At 45.0% G+C, this 11034-nt stretch overlaps 1 pseudogene; it reads right to left on the bottom strand.

Annotated features, from left to right (window-relative positions):
- Positions 1 to 8581: 8581 nt before the first annotated feature.
- On the bottom strand, positions 8582 to 10337 carry LOC131903204 (preferentially expressed antigen in melanoma-like protein 7; annotated as a pseudogene).
- Positions 10338 to 11034: the final 697 nt, after the last annotated feature.

Genomic DNA, 11034 nt, shown 5'->3' with positions numbered 1-11034 from the left:
TGTGCCAGCTACCACTTTAGAGCTTGTTTGAATTGATTTGTGAGATAAACACTATTTCCCACATGATGGAACTGTACCTTAGGTTAAATGATCCAGTCCCACAGCTAGAAAGTACAATCAGGATTTGAACCCAGGCCCTGTCGCTTCAGTACCTGCTCACATGTGCAGTTTCTAGTGTCATTCAAATAAAGAAGGTCACATGCCACAGGCTGACCCTTTGGACCTTCTCCCAAAAGAATGTAAAGTAAGACACTGCTATCAGTTTTTATTTTTCAGTGAGACAATGGTTGACTTGTTTGGGCAAGGAAGGTTGTAGAGGTTGGTTGGCAAGCTTTCTGAAACTTCATCAAATTATCTGTTTACTCTTAGTATAACAAAATACCTGAAACTCCATAGCATATGAAGGGAGAAATCTCTTTTGGCTCAGAGTTCTGGAAGCTCAGAGCATGGCACCAGCCTCTGCTTAGCTTCTGGTGAGGGCCTCACAGCAGGACAAGCAGATGAAGACAAAAGAGGAAGAAACAAAACAATATGGCACAACTCTTACAGAAATTAATTCAGTCCCCAAGAACAAGTACACCCAGCCAGTCACTTCTCACAGGTCCTACGTACCTCCTCTCAACACAGTTACAGATCAAACTTCAACACAAGGTTTGGAGGCGACAACGGAAACCACAGGGCTTTGAAGGGGGCTGTTTTTGTAGCACCCCACTTTTCGCCAGTAGAGCTATTGAAGGAGCAATAATTAGTATCATGCGAAGCTATAATTAAGTTCCTCCTGCTAAGCAGCAATAAAGAATTGTACTAGACTCAAGGCCATCTAAGTCAGGTGTCCTCTGGCCCCCAGGCCTAGAAAGTACTCACTATTCTGCCACCTTCCTGTAGCTCTAGCCTTCGGTCATACCTCTGCAAGAACTGTCCTTTATCCTGCCCTTGGTTGCTCCAGAAAATTCAGACATGCCTTATATCTGCCTTGCTAGGCCTCTCTCGTGCTCCCTGGCCCTTGGGCATAGCCTTTTTTATATGGTCAAATTCAACAAAGGTGCAACTCTGGATTCAAAAATGCCTCGGTCCAGGGACTAATGGAACCCTCCTCACTAGGAGAGGCTTCTCTATCTGACTGGGGGCAGAGGCTCTAGGACTCCTTGATCCAAAGAGCTACAGTGTGAGCTATACCCAGGAGATAGGCTCGGACTCTTGGGTCTCCAGCGTCTTCTAACAAGGTTCCTCATATAACATGCATTTGGTTTGCTGCCCAATCGGTGGCCTACTTCTTGTGACTCTGGAGTGTGGCATTGGCAAATGTGGCCTGCTGCAAGGCTGTCACCCTAAGGCCTGAAGCTGGTGTAGAAATAGTCACCATAGGGCCCAGTGGTGGTGGCGCACGCCTTTAAACCCAGCACTCAGGAGGCAGAGCCAGGTGGATCTCTGTGCGTTCAAGGCCAGCCTGGTCTACAGATCAAGATCCAGGACAGGCACCAAAACTACAAGGAGAAACCCTGTCTTGAAGAAAAAAAAAAAGAAGAAGAAAAGAAATAGTCACCATAGTGGAGTGGCGATGCATCTGATTTGAATAGCAGTTGACCATCAGTGCTCTGGAGTTCAAAGCTGGCTTTGTCTCCTACGGCCTACATACTTTGAAACTGGCCTTGGCACCCCATTTTCCTCACCTGTGAGGTCAAGTCTCCTAAATGGAGCTTTGGGAACAGTGAATAAGATTATCTACCTAGCACTGGGCTGGTTTGTGGAAACTCCCTTAAGGAGCCCCATCTGCTTTTGAAGACAGGATTTCTCTGTATAGCCCTGGCTGTCCTGGAACTTGCATTGTAGACCAGGCTGGCCTGTCTCTGCCTCCTGAGTGCTGGGATTAAAGGCGTGCACCACCACCATCCAGCTGCCCCATCTGGTTTTATCATCCCCCCCCCCCATATAAATACCCTGTACATGGTATATGTCATAGGTTGGCATGTCCTATAAGAATTGTTCACCCAGGCATGGTGGAACATGTCTGTAATTCCAGCATCCAGGAAATAGAGGAAAAAGGATTGGGGAGCTGAGGTCATCTTCAGTTACTTAATGAGTTCAAGACTAGCTTGGACTACATGAGATTCTATCTTTAAAAAGAAAAAAGCTTTCAGTCGATAGAAGAAAGCATTTTGAGGAAGAATGTTATTTTCCTGCTTTGTCCAAAGACATATCATAGGCCAGCAGCAGCCTTGGTTTTTATGACCAGGGAAGAACAACCAAGTGTGTGGAACACAATGGGCTGCAGTCTGCAGTCAGGAGAGGCTCTCTGGAGGAGGCACAGACAGCTGAGAAGGAACAGGAGAAGGTACTTGAGACAGAGGGAACAGCTACACAGACATTTGATGTGAGAAAGGCTGGCCATCTGTGAGACAGGATACTGGATGCTATAGTAATGGGTCTGGAATGTTTTCAACTAAGGGACTATTGGGAAGTGGTTAAAAACACTTTTTAAAGAGGTGGGACCCAGAGAAAGGTTTACAGGTCACTGAAGGCTATGTCCTGGAATCTTTCTCTCTCTTTTCTTTTCTTTCATGTCTTGGCCATGAAATAAATAGCTCGCATTCCTGCCATGATGTGCTGCGTCTCCACAACCAGGCATGGTGGCACACACCACCTCCCAGCACTTGGGAGGCAGAGGCAGGTGGATCTCTGAGTTCGAGACCAGCCTGGTCGACAGAGTGAGAGCACTTTCTGCATTTCCAGAGAACCCTGGCTCTGTTCCCAGAGCCCACATGGCAGCTCACATTATCTGTAACAATACTTCCAGGGTCTCTAACTCCCTCTTCTGGCCTCCACCAGCACATACAGACAGACAGGTTAAACACTATAAAATAAATCTTTAAAAAGAAAAGAAAAGGCCTGGTGGGGTGGCACATGCCTGTTAATTCCAGCACCAGGGAGGCAGGGGAAGGCACATCTCCCTGAGTTCGAGGTTACTTTGTCTACAGAGTGAGCCTGTACATATGTGTATAAACACACACACACAAAACATCAAGGACCTGGCATCTGGTGGCGTCAGAGCGCGCACACACACACACACACACACACACACACACACACACACACACTCCAACCCTGTCCACACTAACATTCATCATGCCAGGGCCGGGCAGGAGTGAGAGGCACAAGTTGCAAGATAGCGCGCTCCTGAGGATTGCGGAGCACCGCGCACAGTGCGGCTTTTTTGCGCTCTGGTTTCGCAGCTGGCCAGAGCTTCTGGGCCCCGACGTGGGCGGTGAATGGGGAGTCAGATGTCATGGGAACCATGCTGGGAGGCATCGCTGCCACCGCTTGCGTTTCCAGGAGGATCCTAGGGGAGAAACCCAGGCTGCTAGCCAGTCCGCCGGCCTCAGACCTCGGAGCCGGGGCCTGTCTTGTGAGGGCTCAGCCCTCGGGAGCGCCATGGATGCAGCCGCCACCCCCCTGCTGCTCCTCGGAGCCGGCACCTGATCCTGAACCGCAGAGGAGCAAAGGGACCGCAAGAGCAGCCCCAGTGCTGAAGAGGTTACTTCTCAGGAGGCTTTGGCTAGGTCAGTTTAAAAGAGATGTTACTGAAAATTATTGGAATGGGCCGGGCGGTGGTGGCGCACGCCTTTAATCCCAGCACTCGGGAGGCAGAGGCAGGCGGATCTCTGTGAGTTCGAGGCCAGCCTGGACTACAGAGCGAGATCCAGGCCAGCCAGGGCTGTTACACAGAGAAACACTGTCTCGGGTGTGTTAGTTTTCACTGCAGCAGCAGGCTGCCTCTGCTGCCAGAGCTACGTCATCACCTGTCGCCAGGTGTGACATGTGCACCCCTTAAAAGTGCCCGCTAGAGCACAGCGCACTCTCTTTCGTTTCTCTTGCCTCTTCTTTCTTCTTTGCCTCTTGCTCCTCTCTGGCCTCTATTCTTCCTCTTGTCTCTCTGTCTGTCTGCCGGCCTCTCTCATGTCCCCACTCCAACATGGCCTGTCACTCTTTCACTCTCCCCCTCCCCCAATAAACTTCTTGCACTAACTGTTGCCCCTGGCGTCTTTGCTTAGTGGCATACCTTGGAAGGCCCACTGAATGGTACCCACTTTGCCTTTCTTTTTTATTTATCATTACAGCATGAAGACACACAAATTACACCATTACGCTGTGGAAGTGTAATTCATGATAGGAGTTTCCATCATGCACATGAACAGATAACAGCAGTAAAGACAGCAGCTCAAGAGACACTCAGCAAACCTTCCTGTGAAGGGACTGAAGAATCTATCTTGATCCTTTCCTCAACATCTGAAATTGCTTCCTGTTGGTTAGTGTCCATATCACCTGCTTGCACTTCCACCAGCAAAAAAAAAAAAAAAAAAAAAAAAAAAAAGGCAAACTTACTGTTTCTGAGTAAGCAATCCGTCCTCCCAAAATTGATCATATTTACAACATGTCCTGTATTCTAGGACACTGAGCATCTTCTATTCTGCTGTCCCTACTTTCAATAGTATTTGCCTTGAGGCAGGAGAGATGACCCAGCAGGAGAGCACTGGCGGATCACCCACGGGAGCCAGGTTTGACTCCCAGCACAGAGACTTGGTCACCCTCTTCTGGCCTCCGTGGATACTGCATACACATGATTCACAGAAATACATGCAGACAAAACACTCATATACATGAAAGAAAGAAGAAAGAAAGGAAGAAAGAAAGAAAGAAAGAAAGAAGGAAGGAAGGAAGGAAGGAAGGAAGGAAGGAAGGGAGGGAGGGAGGGAAAGAGAGAAAGAAAAGAAAAGAAAGAAAGAAAGAAAGAAAGAAAAGAATAGGTGCCCTTAGGGATTAAAGAGATGGCTCAGTGGTTTAGAGTACCTGTCACTCTTGCTGAGGACCTAAGTTCAATTCTCAGCACCCACATGGTGGCTCACAATCATCCTAACTCCAGTTTCAGGGTCTCCAACATTTTCTTCTGACTCTCACAGGCACCAGGCATGTTATGGTACATATACATATATGCAGACAAAACATTCATATACATAAAATTAAATAAATCTTTAAAAAAATATTTGTCTCCAATGATAGCCTTTCTCTTAGAAGGACGACTTCAGTCCTGATCTCAGGCATATCTTCACAGGCAGGTTTGCGTGTTCCAAATCTTTGAGGAGGATGTTAAGTGGAAAGTACTGAAAAGAGTTTAATGGGACTCTCAACTCTGAAAATTCCAGCATCAAAAACAGTTTTGCAGGCTGGAGAGATGGCTCAGCGGTTAAGAGCACTGGCTGTTCTTCCAAAGGTCCTGAGTTCAATTCCCAGCAACCACATGGTGGCTCACAACCATCTATAATGAGATCTGATGCCCTCTTCTAGCCTACAGGCAAAACATGCAGGCAGAACACTGTACACATAATAAATAAATTTAAAAAACCAGTTTTGCCAGTTTCCTCCCATATTTCTGCAGCTACTCCATGCATCCATTCTCTCTGCTCCAGTCTCTCTTTTGTCGCATTTATGGCAGTGATACAATCTCTAGCTGTAATCCTCCCACAATCACCAGCTTTTGGTTTACTTGCTTTTCTGCAAGAGATGTTTTTGCTTGGGTTACTGTTTTGCCCACTAGATACTTCAAGTTTAATTAGATTATTGAAAGTTTTTAAAAATAAATATTAGTGTGTGATTGTGAGTGTGTGTATGTGACCCAGGAAGTCAGAAAGATACCAGATCCATGGAACTGGAGTTTGAGGCAGTGACCCACCATGTGGGTGCTGGTAACTGAACCCAGGTTCTCTGCAAGAGCCATAAGTTGTAGCTAGAGTTTTTCTCTCCGGGGCCCGCCAAGCCCCAGCAGTCCCATAGCCCACTTATAAAATAAACATACAGATGCTTATATTATTTAAACTGCTCGGCCATTAGCTCAGGCCTACCATTGTTTAGCTCTTACTTACACTTAAACTCAGCCCATTTCTGTTAATCTATATGTCGCCATGTGTTCCGTGGCTTTACCTGCTGCCTTCACATGATGCTCCCTGGACGGCAGACTGGTGTCTCCCCTTCTCTGCCTTCCTGTTCTCTCAAGTCTCCTCTCTGCTAGTCCCACCTATACTTCCTGCCTGGCTACTGGCCAATCAGTGTTTTATTTATCAATCAATCATCCACAATAAGTGTTCTTTTTTTTAGCTTGAACATAAAAACAGGTTATAATTCAAAGGTCCAGGGTTATTTGAAACAGGAAAATATTTGCTCTGTAGAAAATAGTAAAAATGAAGCAGAGGCCCAGTAGGAGCACACTTGTTACCCCTGGCCTCTTTATTTATGTCTTTATTTATTTATTTATTTATTTATTTATTTATTTATTTATTTATTTATTTAATTTTTTATTATCAGCTTGATACAGTACAAATTCTTATCCTAATAGTGAAATGTTTCACTGAGGCTTGCCCAGTGATTGAGTAAAACCAAAACTTATTATAAACCACAGTCATCCTAGGGGCCCCCTGCTATGTAGCCTCCCTGGTTCTGTGGGTTGCAGTCTGATTGTTCTTTGCTTTATATCTAGAATCCACTTAGGAGTGAGTACATACCATGTTTGTCCTTCTGGGTTTGGGTTACCTCATTCAGGATGATATTTTCTAGTTCTATCCATTTGCCTGCAAATTTCATGCTGTCATTGTTTTTCTCTGCCGAGTAGTACTCCATTGTGTATATGTACCACATTCTTCAGTTGACAGGGCCTCTGCTTCAGTTCCTTCCCTGACTTCCCTGGATGATGTACCACAAGCTGCAAGATTAATAAACCCTATCCTCCACCCCCCCAAAAAAGAAATAAATGTCATTTTTTGAAAAGAAAAAAAGAAGAACAATTTGTTAACATTCTGATCCACCCCTTGAAATCCCACCCCTTGGTGCTACCCTGCATCCTGATGTAAAAGCTTCATTCTAAGGGAAAACTCCTCCCCTTCCTCTCTCCTGCTCTCTTCCTTCCCTCCATGAGGCATGCACACCTCTCTTCTCCTCTCTCTTTCTCTCTGTCTCTCTCTTCATCTCTCTTTTATAATAAACTCTGCACATGGGAAAAAAAGAAAATAGTAAAAATTATAACATTTCCCAGTAAGCCCTTTTAAGCCAAATAATAGCTGAATTATACATATAAATATTGATTAGGTTCTGGGATACAGAAGAAACCTATCTTCATCTGTTCAGTGAGCTGTGTTTTACTTAAGTTGTGTAAGTGAGATTCCTATTCATCTTCCCCTTCACTGTTTGATTTACAGCAGACATTTTTCTATAGGCTAATCCATAATCTAAAAAGATTTTAGCCTCCCCTCCTGAAAGTACAGCCAGCATATCCTTTCATCAGCTTGATACAGTACAAATTCTTTTTTTTTTTTTTTTTTTCCCGAGACAGGGTTTCTCTGTGTAGCTTTGCGCCTTTCCTGGAACTCACTTGGCAGCCCAGGCTGGCCTCGAACTCACAGAGATCCGCCTGGCTCTGCCTCCCGAGTGCTGGGATTAAAGGCGTGCGCCACCACCGCCCGGCATACAGTACAAATTCTTATCCTAATAGTGAAATGTTTCACTAAAGCTTGCCCAGTGACTGGGTAAAAACAAAACTTATTATAAGCCACAGTCATCCTAGGGTCCCCCCTGGTAGGTAGCCTCCCTGGTTCTATGGGTTGCAGTCTGATTGTTCTTTGCTTTATATCTAGAATCCACTTATGAGTGAGTACATACCATGTTTGTCCTTCTGGGTCTGGGTTACCTCACTCAGGATGATATTTTCTAGTTCCATCCATTGGCTTTGCATACATTGCTGCTTTGAAAAATTTACATATAACCCACTGCGATGTACAAGTAGGAAGACAATGTCAGATTAGCTTCAGGTCACTTGGATGTTGAGAAGTCTTAGCCAACAAGAGCTGAGGCAAGACAATACCTTTCCACTCCTGTGTACAGTCAAAGGACTGCCCTGACCATGATCTCGAGGACCAGATTAATGGAGAAGCAGAGAAGCATACCACAGACAGAATATCAGGTTCTCAGCATCTGACCATTACTTTGTATGCAGGAGAAAGGCCCTAAACAGCCAGCCAGTCCTGCCAGGCGGTGGTGGTACACGCCTCTAATCCCAGCACTTGGGAGGCAGAGCCAGGCCAATCTTTGTGAGTTCGAGGCCAGCCTGGTCTACAGAGTGAGTACCAGGACAGCCAGGACTGTTTCACAGAGAAACCCTGTCTCAAAAGAAAAAAAAGAAAAGAAAAGAAAAGAAAGAAAGAAAAAAAAAGAAAAGAAAAAGAGCCAGTCCTGACAGGAGCTACAGTTTGAGATGTAGAACACTTTCTGACTCCACAAGACACTTAACCTCACTGTGCTCATCAGTGTCAGCCCCCATGTTCTGTCCCCACTGCATGCAATTTCATTTCCACCACACTGAGCAGTATCCAAAACCATGTGTTCTAGAGTCCCCTGGATGAGAGGCCTGTCCCTGTGCCTTCATTTCTTAGTACCCAGAAGGAATTTACAGTGAGCAATCACAAAATGTTGTCTCCAGTTTATAGAAATAACGCTCACAACAGTCCAAACAGGGATTGCTACCGAGCTGACCTGAGCTGCCTTACATTGACAAGGTGCTCTTCAGCTCAGCAGAACATTGGGAAAATTCCACTACCTTGATATAACCAGAGTGATCACAGACCTCTTTAGGAGCAGGGTACAGCTCCTTGGTCAGCTGGCTTAGGTTGGCAGTGTGGTACAGGGCATTGGTGGAAATTTCATTGTCATAAATATTGATGCTGGTCAGCAGAGAGCATTGGCTCAGGGCAGGGAGAAGGACCCTGAGGTCAAGGTCCTTCATCCTACAATCTTCTAAATTCCAGGGTCAGCAGAGTGTCTGCAACACTCTGTAAGAAAACTTTGAGAGGCATGAAATTCAAATCACTTAAATTGACACCTCTCAGGTACAGATGTTTAAGCTGACAGTGACCCCACTGGGCAAAGGACTCCAAGTCCGACTGTGAGAAATTGCAGAAAGAGATGGACAGGGACTCCAACGGGGTCTTCAGGCACCTAAGCAACTGTTTCATGTGGTCATTGAGGAAACAGACATCATCTATGGTGGCGTGCTTGAGACAGTTGAGTTTGGAGAACAGAGAAATGATCTTGCGGACGTACTTCTCGTCCCTGTCAGTGGTACTGCCAGTTGCAGGAGCGAGGGTGTGGTCTTGGAAGACACGTACTAGCATGATTTTGTGAAGATTTCTCATCTTCCTGATGAAGGGTACAGAACTGGCCAGTGTGGAGAGATCACCCACTGTATTCAGCGCCAACTCCTTGATGAACTCCCGCTGTAAAATTTGGAAGACCTTGACAGTGTCGCCGCCTTTTTCTGTGCCAATCCTCAGCCTCACACAGCACAATTTCAGGGAACCCCTTATCTTCTCTACCCATTTCAACAACTGCATTTGGTATTTATCCACAGGTAGGTGAAGATCAGTGACAACCTGCAAACACTGCCTCCTCAGTGTGCGTTGAGGAAGGACCTCCACTAGTAGCTTCTCAGGCAAAGTTTCTGTTGAGCGGTTTCCACCATCTCTTCCAGTCCACACAGCCCAGAAATCATCGAGCACATTCCTCAAAGTCAACCACTTGAAGCTTCTGCCCTCTGAGGGGAGACACTCTTTTCAGCCATGTGCCTACTCCATCCAACATAGCCTGGTAGATCTCCAAGTTGGGGTTCTTCATCAGCAACCCAACAGAAAGGCAAGGGTAGGGCCAGTCTGCCACCAGGGCCTTAATCATCTCTGTTTTTCTCTGAGTGTTGGCCTCCTTCAGCGGTGCAGGAAAGAGCTTCATTGGCTGGTCCTGCAGAGTAGAGATGGCCAAGGTCTCATTGCTCACTAAGCTTTGCACTGCCATTTGCAGGAGTGTGGGTGGGGCCTGGAGGCTCATTCTGATGGATGTTAAGGGAGATGATCCTGGCCTGGACATGGGTGACAGGCTCCAGAACTCTGAGTGTCTTCTCTGACTCCAATGGCACATTCTGATCATGTTCTTTCAGTTTGTTTATATGGTGTATTACATTGACAGATTTTTGTATGTTGAACCATCTTCATCTTTGGGATGAAGTCTAATTGGTCCTGGTGGATAATTTTTTTGATGTGTTCTTGGATTCAATTTGCCAATATTTTGTTGAGTATTTTCACATCAATGTTCATGAGGGAGATTGGTCTATAATTCTCTTTCTTTGCTGCATCTTTGTGTGGTTTGGGTATCAGGGTAATTGTAGCCTCATAAAAAGAGTTTGGTAATGTTCCTTCTGTTTCTATTGTGTGGAACAATTTGAAGAGTATTAGAATTAGCTCTTCTTTGAAAATATGGTAGAATTCTGAGCTGAAACCATCTGGTCCTGGGTTTTTTGTTTTTTTTTTTTTTTGGTTGGGAGACTTTTAATGACTGTTTCTATTTCCTTAGGGGTTATTGATCTATTTAAATCGTTTATCTGGTCTTGATTGAACTTTGGTATGTGGTACCTATTCAGAAAATTGTCCATTTCTTTCAGATTTTCCAATTTTGTGGAGTACGGGTTATTGAAGTATGACCTGATGATTCTCTGGATTTCCTCGTTGTCTGTTGTTATGTCTCCTTTTTCATTTCTGATTTTGTTAATTTGGATGCTCTCTCTCTGCCTTTTGGTTAATTTGGATAGGGGTTTGTCTATCTTGTTGATTTTCTCAAAGAACCAACTCTGTTTCATTGATTCTTTGTATTGTTCTCTTGGTTTCTATTTCATTGATTTCAGCTCTCAATTTGATTACTTCCTGGTGTCTATTCCTCCTGGGTGAGTTTGTTTCTCTTTGTTCTAGAGCTTTCACGTGTGCTGTTAACTCATTAGTGTGAGATTTCTCCAACTTCTTTATGTGTTGCATTTAGAGCTATGAATTTTCCTCTTAGCACTGCTTTCATAGCGTCCCATAAGTTTGGATATGTTGTACTTTCATTTTCATTGAATTCTAGAAAATATTTAATTTCTTTCTTTATTTCTTCCGTGACCCATTGGTGCTTCAGGTG

This window comes from Peromyscus eremicus, chromosome 1 (assembly GCF_949786415.1).
Source record: "Peromyscus eremicus chromosome 1, PerEre_H2_v1, whole genome shotgun sequence".
Lineage (NCBI taxonomy): Eukaryota > Metazoa > Chordata > Mammalia > Rodentia > Cricetidae > Peromyscus > Peromyscus eremicus.
The sequence above is the reverse complement of the archived record's forward strand: the minus strand, read 5'-3'. Positions and strand labels throughout refer to the sequence as shown.